Source organism: Tachypleus tridentatus, chromosome 10, assembly GCF_004210375.1.
Source record: "Tachypleus tridentatus isolate NWPU-2018 chromosome 10, ASM421037v1, whole genome shotgun sequence".
Taxonomy (NCBI): Eukaryota; Metazoa; Arthropoda; class Merostomata; order Xiphosura; family Limulidae; genus Tachypleus; species Tachypleus tridentatus.
The window spans coordinates 141,526,126-141,538,363 of NC_134834.1; positions in this window are offsets into that span (position 1 = coordinate 141,526,126).

The following is a 12,238-nucleotide window of genomic DNA, read 5'->3' on the forward strand; positions in this document are numbered from 1 at the left end:
TTTTTCCATCTTCTAAGGAGGAAAGTTAATATGGCGCGTTCCAACAACTCCACAGCGGGTGTCATACATCCCCAAGCAGAGGTACTAAATCCAGGTCCCTTCGTTTTTTTATTCTGGGCTAACAAGTACTGATTTAAGCTCTTTACTGGTCATTTTCACGATGCTTTGAATCTTGTTCTTCAATAACTTTAGAGTTATTGGAACATTTCCTGGCCGGTACTTTATTTCAACCCATTTATACTTGACTGCTATTAAACTAATTAAATAAGTATTTTAGTTCATAGATAATATACACTTATCGGTTCTTATGGTTATTTTTGTGATAAACTTATCAATATAAAAAAAAAATGTATTCCTTCTAGCAGTCATCAACAAAAGTATTATTGAATATATCAAGAAGGTGTACAACCCCAAAATTCTTGACCTAAACGTTGCTAAATGCCCTATCATCGTGGTGCTACCTTTCACTGATTTCCACTGCATCAAAGCATTCTGCAATCAACCTATGGCAGAGTCAGCCTAAGAGTGATCTTCAAACTGAGCAAATTGACCACCTATGACTCGAAGAAAGTTCTAAAAACAAATAATAATTATGTTTGTCTCCTAATTTTAGTATTCATACTAGAGTCAAACATTTTTAATAATCAGCCAGAATATATGTATATTGGATAAGTTTAAAATATAGTTTTTATAAATGTTTATCGTACTTATTTATTATATTAGAATAAATACCGTAACTCGTTTATGTAAATTTCAAAACAATGTTCAATCTTGAAACTGTCACGAGTCGCATTCATGATAATATAGCTTATATAATTCTTGGTGTTATATGAATTTATTATTCTGTGATTGATTGCACTTGTTACCAGATGTTTGAAAACTATTTATGAAGTTATTCGTTTCAATATGATTCAATTATTATACATTATTAAACAATAGCTGACTCAGAAAGTTACTAGTATAACCTGTATGTTTTCCGGTGTTCAGCATATGACTAATGACCAAAGGTCAGTTATGTCTGGGACAACCATGTGTTTACACAGTTATCATGTTCCATGTATTGGTAAATTGCTTATTTTTTTCAATGTTTAAGAAGATTTTGTAACAAGTTGTTTGTTATTAAGCACAAACCACACAAAGAGCCAGTTGCGCTCTGCCCACCACGAGTATCGAAACCCAATTTCAGAGGTTTTAAGTTTGCAGAGATGCCATTTAGGTCACACAGTCAATTGTAACCTAGACATTATCCTACATATACATAAAATTCACATTAGACCTTTACTGTAGTAGGATTCTTTGCAATATATCAGATAACCTGATTAAAAAATCAACTACATATTCAGCAGAATTCAGTTTTGAGAATAGCTTACAGATTACCTATTTATATCCAAGTAACGTATCTTAATATTGTTAGTGATATTCCATTAATTAAAAATAGAATATTCAATTTAGCAATGAAATTCAATTGTAAAACACTAAATCGTAATCCGTTAGTTCTCTCACAACAGGCTTGGTTCCAGGAAAAGATCTCGTAACCATTTTGTGCTTGTTATAGTTTCCATGCTATAACTTTTAAAACAGAAAGTGTTTCTTCAAAACATTTTACAGATATCACTGTCAATAAACATTACAAAGCTTTCTTACGCCTAATGTTAGATAAATTATTCTTTTTCGTTCTAGAGTGACCACAGATTATAACACAAAAACAGTAAGGTTAATCCAAATAGCTTGAATCACATAATTTTATGCATATATATATTTTTACCTTGGTGATCCTTCAACCGTACCTGTTTAACACTAAAGAATTTGCAATGAAGCGAAGCACGTACACTTATGTTACGGTATCCAAGATACTAAATTGGAGAATCGAAAGTATTCTGCAATCGACCTGTGGATATGTTATATTTGGTCCCTTGCAGATTATTATATCAAACAGATGTATTGGTTGATTCAATAAATATACTAATATCTCAGAAAATAAAAAATATGGGAGGTGTATCTTATATTCTAGCTTGCAAGTATCGGTAATTTTACTATTTAATTTATAAGAAACTATAGACTTTGCATTTGGATATCACGAGCACCTAATTTGAACCAATGCTACATTCAACATATCACGTGACACAAAAATTGATATTTAGGATTTTTTTAAATTAGGAGATTAACTAATGTATAACAATAAAACTTGAATTATAAACTACAATTGGATACCAGACTTATTGACGTACATTCATAAAATAGCAGTTCAAAAATTTTTGAATGCGAATCAACAAACGTGATGACACGGCCTTTGACCCGTGACCATAATATCCGTTTCGATAGGATCAAGTTAACAAAGCAATTCTATAATAAAACAGTAAATCGTAATCCACTAACTAGTCAATGTTAAATTCTTTCTATTACTCCTGAACATGGTGCACCCACAAGTTTCCCATGAATTTAATTAGAATATTAAATTTCATTTTTATATGTATCAACCAAAACCTCTTAGTCTCATAGTCAGGTGCTATATTAATATAGTATTTGGGGTTCAGGTAGAGAAAGTGTATTTTTTTCGAGATATTTCTGTTTTCTTCTCACAGCTAAATTTAGGGTACTGTATTTACAGATCCCTGCTCATAAGATCCACAGTTAAAGTAATATAAAAGGACTATTTATTTACTTGCCGTCTGTGGTTTTGTGTTGTTGTTTTGTGAAGCTCTTCTCGTACTAAGTCTTATAATCTGGTTTTAAAGTAAACATAGTTTTACTCATGTATGTGTATGAGTAAACATCTATATATGCTCAGTCACATGCTTTTGTTTGTTGTTGTTTTTTTTAACTTAGGCTTACCTCGATAGTTATCCCATATGAGCGAGGTGACAAGAAATACTTTCTCTGAACACCCCAGATGTTTTTTGACCCTGAACGCTTCTGCAGTTTGGAATCAAATGATTACCGAAATTACTATCACGTTAAAACAATGTCAAAAATAGCTTCATTGGTATTTTCGCTGACTAAAACTAATGTATAATTTGTATGTACAAGAAATGTGAAAATATCTGGAAGTCCTGGAAATGTGTATTGGTAAAACAACCAGTGTTAACTTCCAAGAATCAGAGCTGGAGAAGCAAGTTGATTCTAAAAATGAGATTATATAGACTCTGGAGAAGGATTACCATGTAAATCTTCTTTCTCTCAATCAGTTTTTTCCCCTCCTATCTCCATAGCCATCTTTGGGGCATTAGGCACAAGAAAATTTCTCAGTTTTACTGCCCTTTTCATGAACCTGATCATACGATCATACCTATTCCTATATTACAACCTTTCATTCCCAGATATCATTCTAGTAGCTTTTTGCAACAATTCAATGCCATTTTTAAGGTAAAGAGCGTACAACTGAACGTAGTATTCCAAATGTGGCTTAACAAATTTCCTATACAATGAAATTGTAACTTCTTTAGATTTGTATTCGATACTTTTGTAGATACAGTCTTAAACAATTGGTGACTAAACCATCCTGGACAATTTCTAAACATCTGTACTTCTCATGATTTGACCTTAAAATGTTCTAGTCTGTATGCTTAAAATTTAAATCTCTAAGAATTATAACCTCGTTAACCAGTTGAATTTTTTTTCTCACTTTCGAGTTTCTCATTAATTTAATAAGTTTTATCAAGTGGCTTTTAATAAAATTTAACTAAGAGCCTTTTCTTGTATTACCACTAACAGAAACCCAAATAGATCCAATTTCATTGCTATCAGCTTGATATCTTCAACTTCAACAGAATATAACTCACATTTTGCATATTGAGCCACTTCTCCCATTTTGTTTAGTATTTTATTTCTATTAAAAACCAATAACACTGTATTTTAAAAAAAAATCTTACCATTAACACCGTTTACACTTAACCATGTTTCAGTTATTCCCATTACAACAAAATCTTTTTTTTCCGACAGGTGCCCTAAGGTCATTCATTTTATTTCTTATACTTCCGCCATTAAAATAATAGCAGTTTAGCCTACCATTAAAGTTATTTTTATCATTTTCCTACAATATACTTTATTTTACATTTTATTTTGTCTTCATTATTCTGATCCTCACCGCTATCTATACTTAATTTAATGCTGCCTTTAGAGTTGAGTTAAGAATCTTTGTAAACAAGTCAATTCCAACCATATTTGAATGTAAATCTATTATTCCATCATCCTAATTTTTCTCATTTAACCAATCTCACATATCTATCCAGCCAATCTTTTAACCCTTACATATTAATTTAAGTCAAACATTCAGCTCTAGTGATCGACTTATAATTTCATATCCACAATTAAGTCTTGGTTGTATCACTGACATAATTAAAACATCAAAACCCTTTTCTTTAAATCTCTTTTTCAATTTCTTGTATTTAACAATTAAATCCTCTGATCTATTGTTCTATACATCATTAGCTCTTATGAGTACTAGAAAGGTTGTATTCCTGCTATTCAATTATTAATGATAACAGAAAATTCTGACGAAAAACATGAATTGACTTTGCAGTCCTTGCTTTTCAAGCAATGAGATTTTGTTGTGTTGCTCTGTAAGACTGTGCCTGATTGGTATACAGCAATCTTCCTGAAGTGCAGTTAGAGGAATGAAAACTTAATACAGCCTATAGAAACCAGGTGAAATGTAACAAGATTTCGTTCAATTTTTGTCAATTTTTTTTATGTTTATTTTATGTTTTTTTCACAAAATCTTGTTGGCTATTGTGATAGAGCAAACAGGGTAATTTTGACGACTGTTGGAAAGCTATTGAGACAACAACGTGTTGTAGATCGTTTATTTGTAACGCAAATAAATGATTTTGTAGGCTTGAGCTTTAACTGAAATATTAAAAAAAAACACAAGTTTTCATGGGAGGAAAGACAGAGGTACTAGAGAAACTACACTAACATTGACTGGAAAACATACTGAACCCGTTGTTATCATTGATATTGGTGAAGGAATATCTTGCAGTTTTGGTAACTGAGATAATTGTAGGTAACTTGACTTAGGCTTGTAAGATAAAATCACTTGGTCATTCAAAATGGAAGAGAACATAGTGCAAACATTATTTTTGAAAAGTTTTGATTTAGAGATAAAGTTTTCTTGGTATTTACCAAATGTTTAACATCGTCGAGGGTCTGGCCAAGATACTTACACATGTATTATTCCATATAAAGCTACAATCAGCACAATCAGCAGAAGATGAAACAAACGTGCTCTGACATTATGGTGGAGAGTGAATTATGGATGACGTACCACACGTGCTACATTTTACTCTACCTGACATTTTCCAAGAAAGGGTCGTCTCATGCCCGGACTCGAAACTTTGCTGCTTCAATGAAAAAAAAAAAAAAGTTGAATGATCTTAGATGGAAATTAATTATGAATAGAAGAGTTAGCGTATCTTTAGCGTATTGTTTGAAAGGGCTAGAGATGTTTTTTCGCAAGATCATTGTTAAAGGACAATAGTCTATAGCTACCCTCTACAGTCGTCTCTTCAGGGTGGCATTGTAGATAATGAGGACATTGTAAAGTATCTATCGCTTTTCTTTTCTGTTGTTTCATTTTTTAAACTAACCTATTTTTATTTTAAGTGTATATTCATTTCATATTAAGTTTTTTAATTCTGTCTTTCACGTATTACTTTAATTTTTTTTTTACTTTTGGTTTCTAATTTTATATCTTATTGACCTTTTCAATAGCACAGTTTATATTAAGTCAAATTTAAGCGTATCTATTTTATTCAGGTTATTTATTCGACTTTTATTGCGATTGTGATTTTCTGCATTACGAATAATTTTGTTTTGTTTAATGAATAGTTGTAACTTATACGTAAAATGTATTTTGTTCGATTTGTTTTGATGCCATTCTTTTGAGATACGGCTATTTTTTGAGTTTGTACAATGACAGAAGCTTTGATTTAGTTTTTGAATTAATTTAACTATTCTGTTTTTTCTTTTTTTATTCCTCCAGTGACCCAGATGTAGACCTGAATACTTATAACGCTAAAAGTATTTTCGATACCAATGGTTGGCACAATACAACGATCCCTTTGTGTAACTTTATACATAACAACAAACAAAGAAACAAATCGTATTATAATTTTGGTGCTTTGAATTTAGATGTCCCCAGATTGGACAGCAGTAAGTCTATGGACTTACAATGCTTAAATCCTGGGTTAGAGTTTCCACAATGGACACAGCAGATAGTTGTGTCTTTTCTCTAAAAAAACAGTTCTACTTAGACGAATTTAGAATACTTATATTTCTATTGTTTTTTAACTGTATAATAGGCAATAATTAATAAAACCAGAAGAAACGCCGCCTTATGGGCGACTGTTTGTGCTGGTAATTACTAATCGTGGCATATTGTGTAAATATGAAAACAGGAAAGAAGTGACCAAAAGGAAAAAAGACATGAAGCTGCTGCTGGGCTGCTTGACCTTGCTTTCATAGAATCTGCTGGCACTGCTGCCACTGATAGCAGCTGTACTGATTCTGCTGATGAACTTGAAGCTACATGTGATAATTTTGACTTGTGTACATCACAATATACAACTGAGACATAAATCAAAAATTAAGTTTTGAAACAGCCTAGACAATTAGGTGTCTTAATATCATTATACAAACATGTATAGAAGTGCTCCAAGGCTACAGCTTTGACAGCAGTGAGTACACATGTAGTACAATAATATTGAACTTTTTATTAAAATGGGGGGCCCTACTTTACTTCAGTATCTAGTCTTCGTCTAAAATGTAGTTAAATCTATCATACAGAGTACATGATACATGTATGTATTATAACATGATGTACAAACCTTTGCTGTAATGATGACTTTATCCGACGTTGCCCTAGTTATCTGGACATTCTGTACAAATCCTGCCACAAAGTACTTGTACGCATCAAGGCTTTTGTAACCTTTTAGACTTTCATTTGTATAGGTGGAAGTCCTGTTTATCAAACATATATAAATGTCACCATATGTAATATTTGGCAGATCTACTCCGGCAACAGTCTGACTCTGAGCAACGTTGTCTTGGCTGGATATTACTGGCGTAAATACACGTGGCGGGAGCATATACGGGTCTCCTACACCCAGTTCCTTCACTTTTTCCTCATACCTGGCCTTATCAGCACCTGTCAGGTGTGCTACAAGTGATGAAAAGCCAGCGGCATCCATTTACATGTGAATAGTACTGAATACAGCAGTTGTTAACTCGTTCAGTCATGAGGGACACTTGCCACCCAATATGGCGGTATGTTTACAAACCTCGTTATGGTCACGTGACACTAATAGGTTCACGCAAAACCTCTATACTTCATCGAAAAAAATTTAAAAGAAGCGAAGATTCTGTAAAAAGAATTTTCTTTTTCTGGAAAGTGTTCGGGTCGTGCTCTTCACACGCAACTCATTGTATTAAAATTATTCATCGTGCTGGTCTTAACATTTTCATAAGTTTTAATCATATAAATTGTAATGTTTTATGCATTAAAAGTGGTACCGTTTATTTAAAAAATAGTAATTCTTTAAGAACTCCATTTTCTTGGTACTACTTTTAAAAATTACACCAGCAAAGATATAATTAAACCCTCACGTACAGCCCTAATGAAAGTTGTCTTCTGATTATGAGGAGGGTGCTGTTACTTAAAATTGTATTCTGTTATAAAGAAATGCTTGGTTCACATACAACAGTTATTTGTCCAATTGTCTGAATCTTGAATACCCAAATTATATAATTTTTTTACAGATTTTTGTTTTTGGTACCATTCAGTAAATGAGCAGGAATGTTGGTTACATACATAGATACTGGCATATATGTTACGCCCATTACAGTAAGATGTTTGATTTTCAAATGAATTACTCTTGTTAGAACGTATTGTATAGACTATTATATTTTATTTTATGATCTAATTTTGATGTGGTTCACATTCAGTTCTGTACTGGGACTTTGATTTGATGTACTTTTGGTTTCAGTTTTGTTTCTGAGTCACAAAGTTATGGTTACTATTAATATTAAGAGTGCATTACAAAAATACATTGTTGAAAGACTGTCATGTCTAAAGCACACCATTTCTCTCTGCAAGTTTTGCATAATTCGTCTCTTTACGAGGACGGCAGTTTCCCAGTGGTCATTTCAATAGAATCCAATTGCTCAGAAATCCATAGGCGCGCTAATTGTTAACTTAACTGGTAGGTCTTTGTATGTAATAGAGCAAAAACTCATTATATCATCCAACTGCATGAAGCATGCGATGGTTGGTTAGAATGTATGAATGAGGCATGATCTTGATGAACTCATACCAACTCGTACTGTTGCTTGGACCATTTTTGTCACTGTTCTTTGTATTACAAAATCTGCACTTTGCTTACCACACCTGTTTGTGTGTGTTGCTTGAGCTTAAATTGAAATGATGTGACCGGCACGAGGAAGAATCTTTCAAGCTGTTTGGTTCGTTGGAAGTAAAGGCCTGTTCGTAGAAGAATCGTTTTCCCTAATTATTATCATATTAACAGCTGATAGACATGTTCCTCTCAGTAGTTTGCAGTAATTCATTTAATTAGGAGTTTTGGGGTACGGTACAAAGCGCCAGTGATGATGTAATACTTCCCGACATCCCTGTGGTTTTCTGGATGTCTTTGTGTAACAACTCTGGTAAACAGATATACATCAGCTGTATTTTTCTTTTTCGCATTATATTCGTTAGATATGTCATAGGGGAGATATTAAATCAAAGGATTAGCACGTACCGTTTAAATATAAACATATTATCAAATCTTGTCATTATACAATAAATACAAATATTGCAATTTAAATATAGCTTATTAAGCATTATGTATAAACCCTCTACAGTAACAAAAACATTCGTCAGTTTGATAATAAAAACTCTTGTGAATGCGTATGTGTTAATACTGAGCATTAAAAAAACCTGATTATTCAGCTGAAGTTAATTAAAGTGAACCCGTTAATTACACCTAATTACAACTCTCAAACCTTCCGGGTTAACGTCCATCTAAGTGCAAACCGATGCAGATCTGTTGAAAGCGAAATCTGCATTGGTCATTAACTGTCGGATCTACATGTCACGTTTCTCTCAGATAAACTCCAGTGATGTTTTTTATTCAAACCATGCATCTAATGCTTTACGACTTTGCCCAAATTATACTGATTACTTGTAAAGTTACATCTTTTTGATAAACTTATACAAAACAGGTGCAAGAAAGTTTATGACTCTAACGAAGCGGATGATGAATGTTAAGTGAGATATGTGGGAATGCTATAGCAATTTTCCTGGAAAGCGAACATTCCATGTTAGAAAAAATTTAACAAGGGAACAATAAATTTGTATCGTATATATATATGCACATACACACATAAAAATCACATTATTAAATTTTAAAATCATATATCCAAGACTATTTGATTCAGTATAATTCTAGTAAAGTATAATTATAAAGTAATATTTATTACATTTATTGGAGTTTCAAAGAACGTAGATAAGGCGCGGAGTAATCTATAACAAATACAAACTTTCGGACAGTAACAAAAATGATTTGAATTACTCTAATTTTAATTTATAAAGTATAACCTCTATCCGATATGATTCGCAGGAACCACAAAATTAAGTAATATAACCCAAAATTGCGTTAATAACACTAACTAACCCCAAAAAAGCTCAGTGACAAACCCACATAACGTGCAGTAGGAACAAACACGTAGAATCTAACAACGAAACGACGTCAAATAAAATATTTAGTGATCAACAGCAAAATGATGTTAAAAGCACTTAAACATCTGAAACATTTGATCTGATTGTTGCTAAGAGCATAACTACGCAATGAGCTATCTGTATTCTACCCATCACATACATCGAAATTCAAAATTTAATATTGTAAGCCTGCAGCCTTACTGCTGAGTCACTGCGAAATGAAGCAAAATCAGAAGCCAAAATGAAGCTAATTAGCCACAAATTCAATTCTAATTTACTTTATTTACAAAAATTACAGCTTCAAAAAAAAAAAAAAATCAATATAATTTGCAGTAATTAGACATGCATGAGATATAATTAGAAATAAATAGATCGTGAACATAAGTCAACGTGATGATAAGTAATTACAAACGCATGGTATAGAATTACAAAATGATGTTAATTACAAGAGCAAAACATTAAAAAAGAGTAATTATAAACTTGCGAGATCCACATTCCCGTTAAATTTGAAGTATGTATGTATATATATATATATGAATAATTAGGCCTAACTGATCTTTGAAAACGTAGTAATAACAAATCAATTGGTTTAAACTTGTCTCACATTCATGGAGCACAATGAAACATACATTAGTTTTAATAGCTGCAATTTGAAGCAAACATGAAGATCTTGATGGTCATAAAATAACGCTAATTAGAGTAACACAGCCTTTATCCACAAACGTACGAGACTTATACTAACAATGAAAGTAAGTCCTTAATTAAAGAACGTTACTACAAGTGACGTGAATATGCTAATTACAAATACAAATAATACAACCGTAAACTGATTTTTATTATAATAATTACACCATGCAAGAGTCCGACAGGCAAGCGTAATTCTAATAACCACGGAGTTGTGGAACATAACGACAGATGACGTCATTGGCTGTAAATGTACTTCCTAAGAGTGTAAACGTAGACCATCGTGTTTAATAAAAGCTGTAGTTATATTTTCAGTAGTTAAAACTTCAAAGATCTAACAACAGATCAATTCATTTTAAACTTATGTGAATTACAACAGCTAAACCTTCTAAAAACGTATATATATATATATTTAATTACAAATCCACGTGTTCACAGTAATTTCAAACTCGTGTAGAGTAAGTGCCGTTAATAAGGCCAGTAAGTTAATTCCTAGTGTTTCAGTTACCACAATTTTGTGGAGTGTGGCTATAACACGACGTTAGTCAAAGCATCACAAGTCAGCATGAGTTAAAACAGCCACAGCTACGTGGAGTACAACCACAAAATGAAGTTAATAATAACAGCTACGTCTTCAAGACGTATAAAGAGAATTCAACATAACCTGAGTTATTCGTGGATTGCTGCCGTTTTTCTTGATTTCGGGAAGACGTTTGAACAATTTCGTGAAGAAGAAAAGAAACTGTAAAATAATAGTGGAGGGTTCTAACTAAAATAATTTTTAATGACGTTTTTATGTTTGTAAATTAGACTGTCTAATACCAGCTCTCGTCAGATCATAAAGTAAAATTTGCTCGTGAATTGTCAATAACGGTCCCAAAATGTGAAGCAGAGTTTTATGTTTTAGAGATAACAAGACTTGAATCACATATCCTCTTATCCATAATTTAGTATGCTAATTACTGGCCACATAATTTTTCGAATTTTTATTAATGGTGCAGATTAGGTCATCTTCTTAACCTTATTTTTTAAGTAGTGAGTGATTGTACTATAAACACGTTTGTAGTTAAAGAAATTCCTAAGTTACTCCCATATCACCCCAAGTTAGTGGTTACTAGCTCCAAAACTATGAGAGTACACATACAAGCCTATTACAATGTCAACTAATTCGGTTATTCAAAATGCCTTTTGAAATTTCCACCCTCTTACTTAACGTATTAACACTTCATGGTGTTACATCCTTTAATATTATATATGTACGATCTTTGCAATTTAAATTTGAGTACCTTTAAAGCGCCCCCAGTGACACAGCAGTATTTCTGTGGACTGTCACCGCTAAGAACCGAGTTTCGATATCTGTGGTGCACAGAGCATAGATAGTCCATTGTGTAGTTTTCTTTTTACTTCCAGGGCCCGGCCTGGCCAAGCGTGTTAAGGCGTGCGACTCGTAATCCGAGGGTCGAGTTCGCATACCCGTCGCTCCAAACATGCTCGCCCTTTCAGCTGTGGGGGCGTTATAATGTGACGGTCAATCCCACTATTCGTTGGTAAAAGAGTAGCCCAAGAGTTGGTGGTGGGTGGTGATGACTAGCTGCCTTCCCTCTAGTCTTCCACTGCTAAATTAGGGACGGCTAGCGCAGATAGCCCTCAAGTAGCTTTGCGCGAAATTCAAAAACAAACAAACAAACTTTTTGATTCCAAAGAAACAGCTCGGCATGGCTAGATGGTTAGAGCGTTCGATTCGCAATCTGAGGGTTGCGAGCTCGAATTCCAATCTCACCAAACATACTCACCTTTTCAGTTGTTGAAGTGACGGTAAATACCACTACCTCTTAGTAA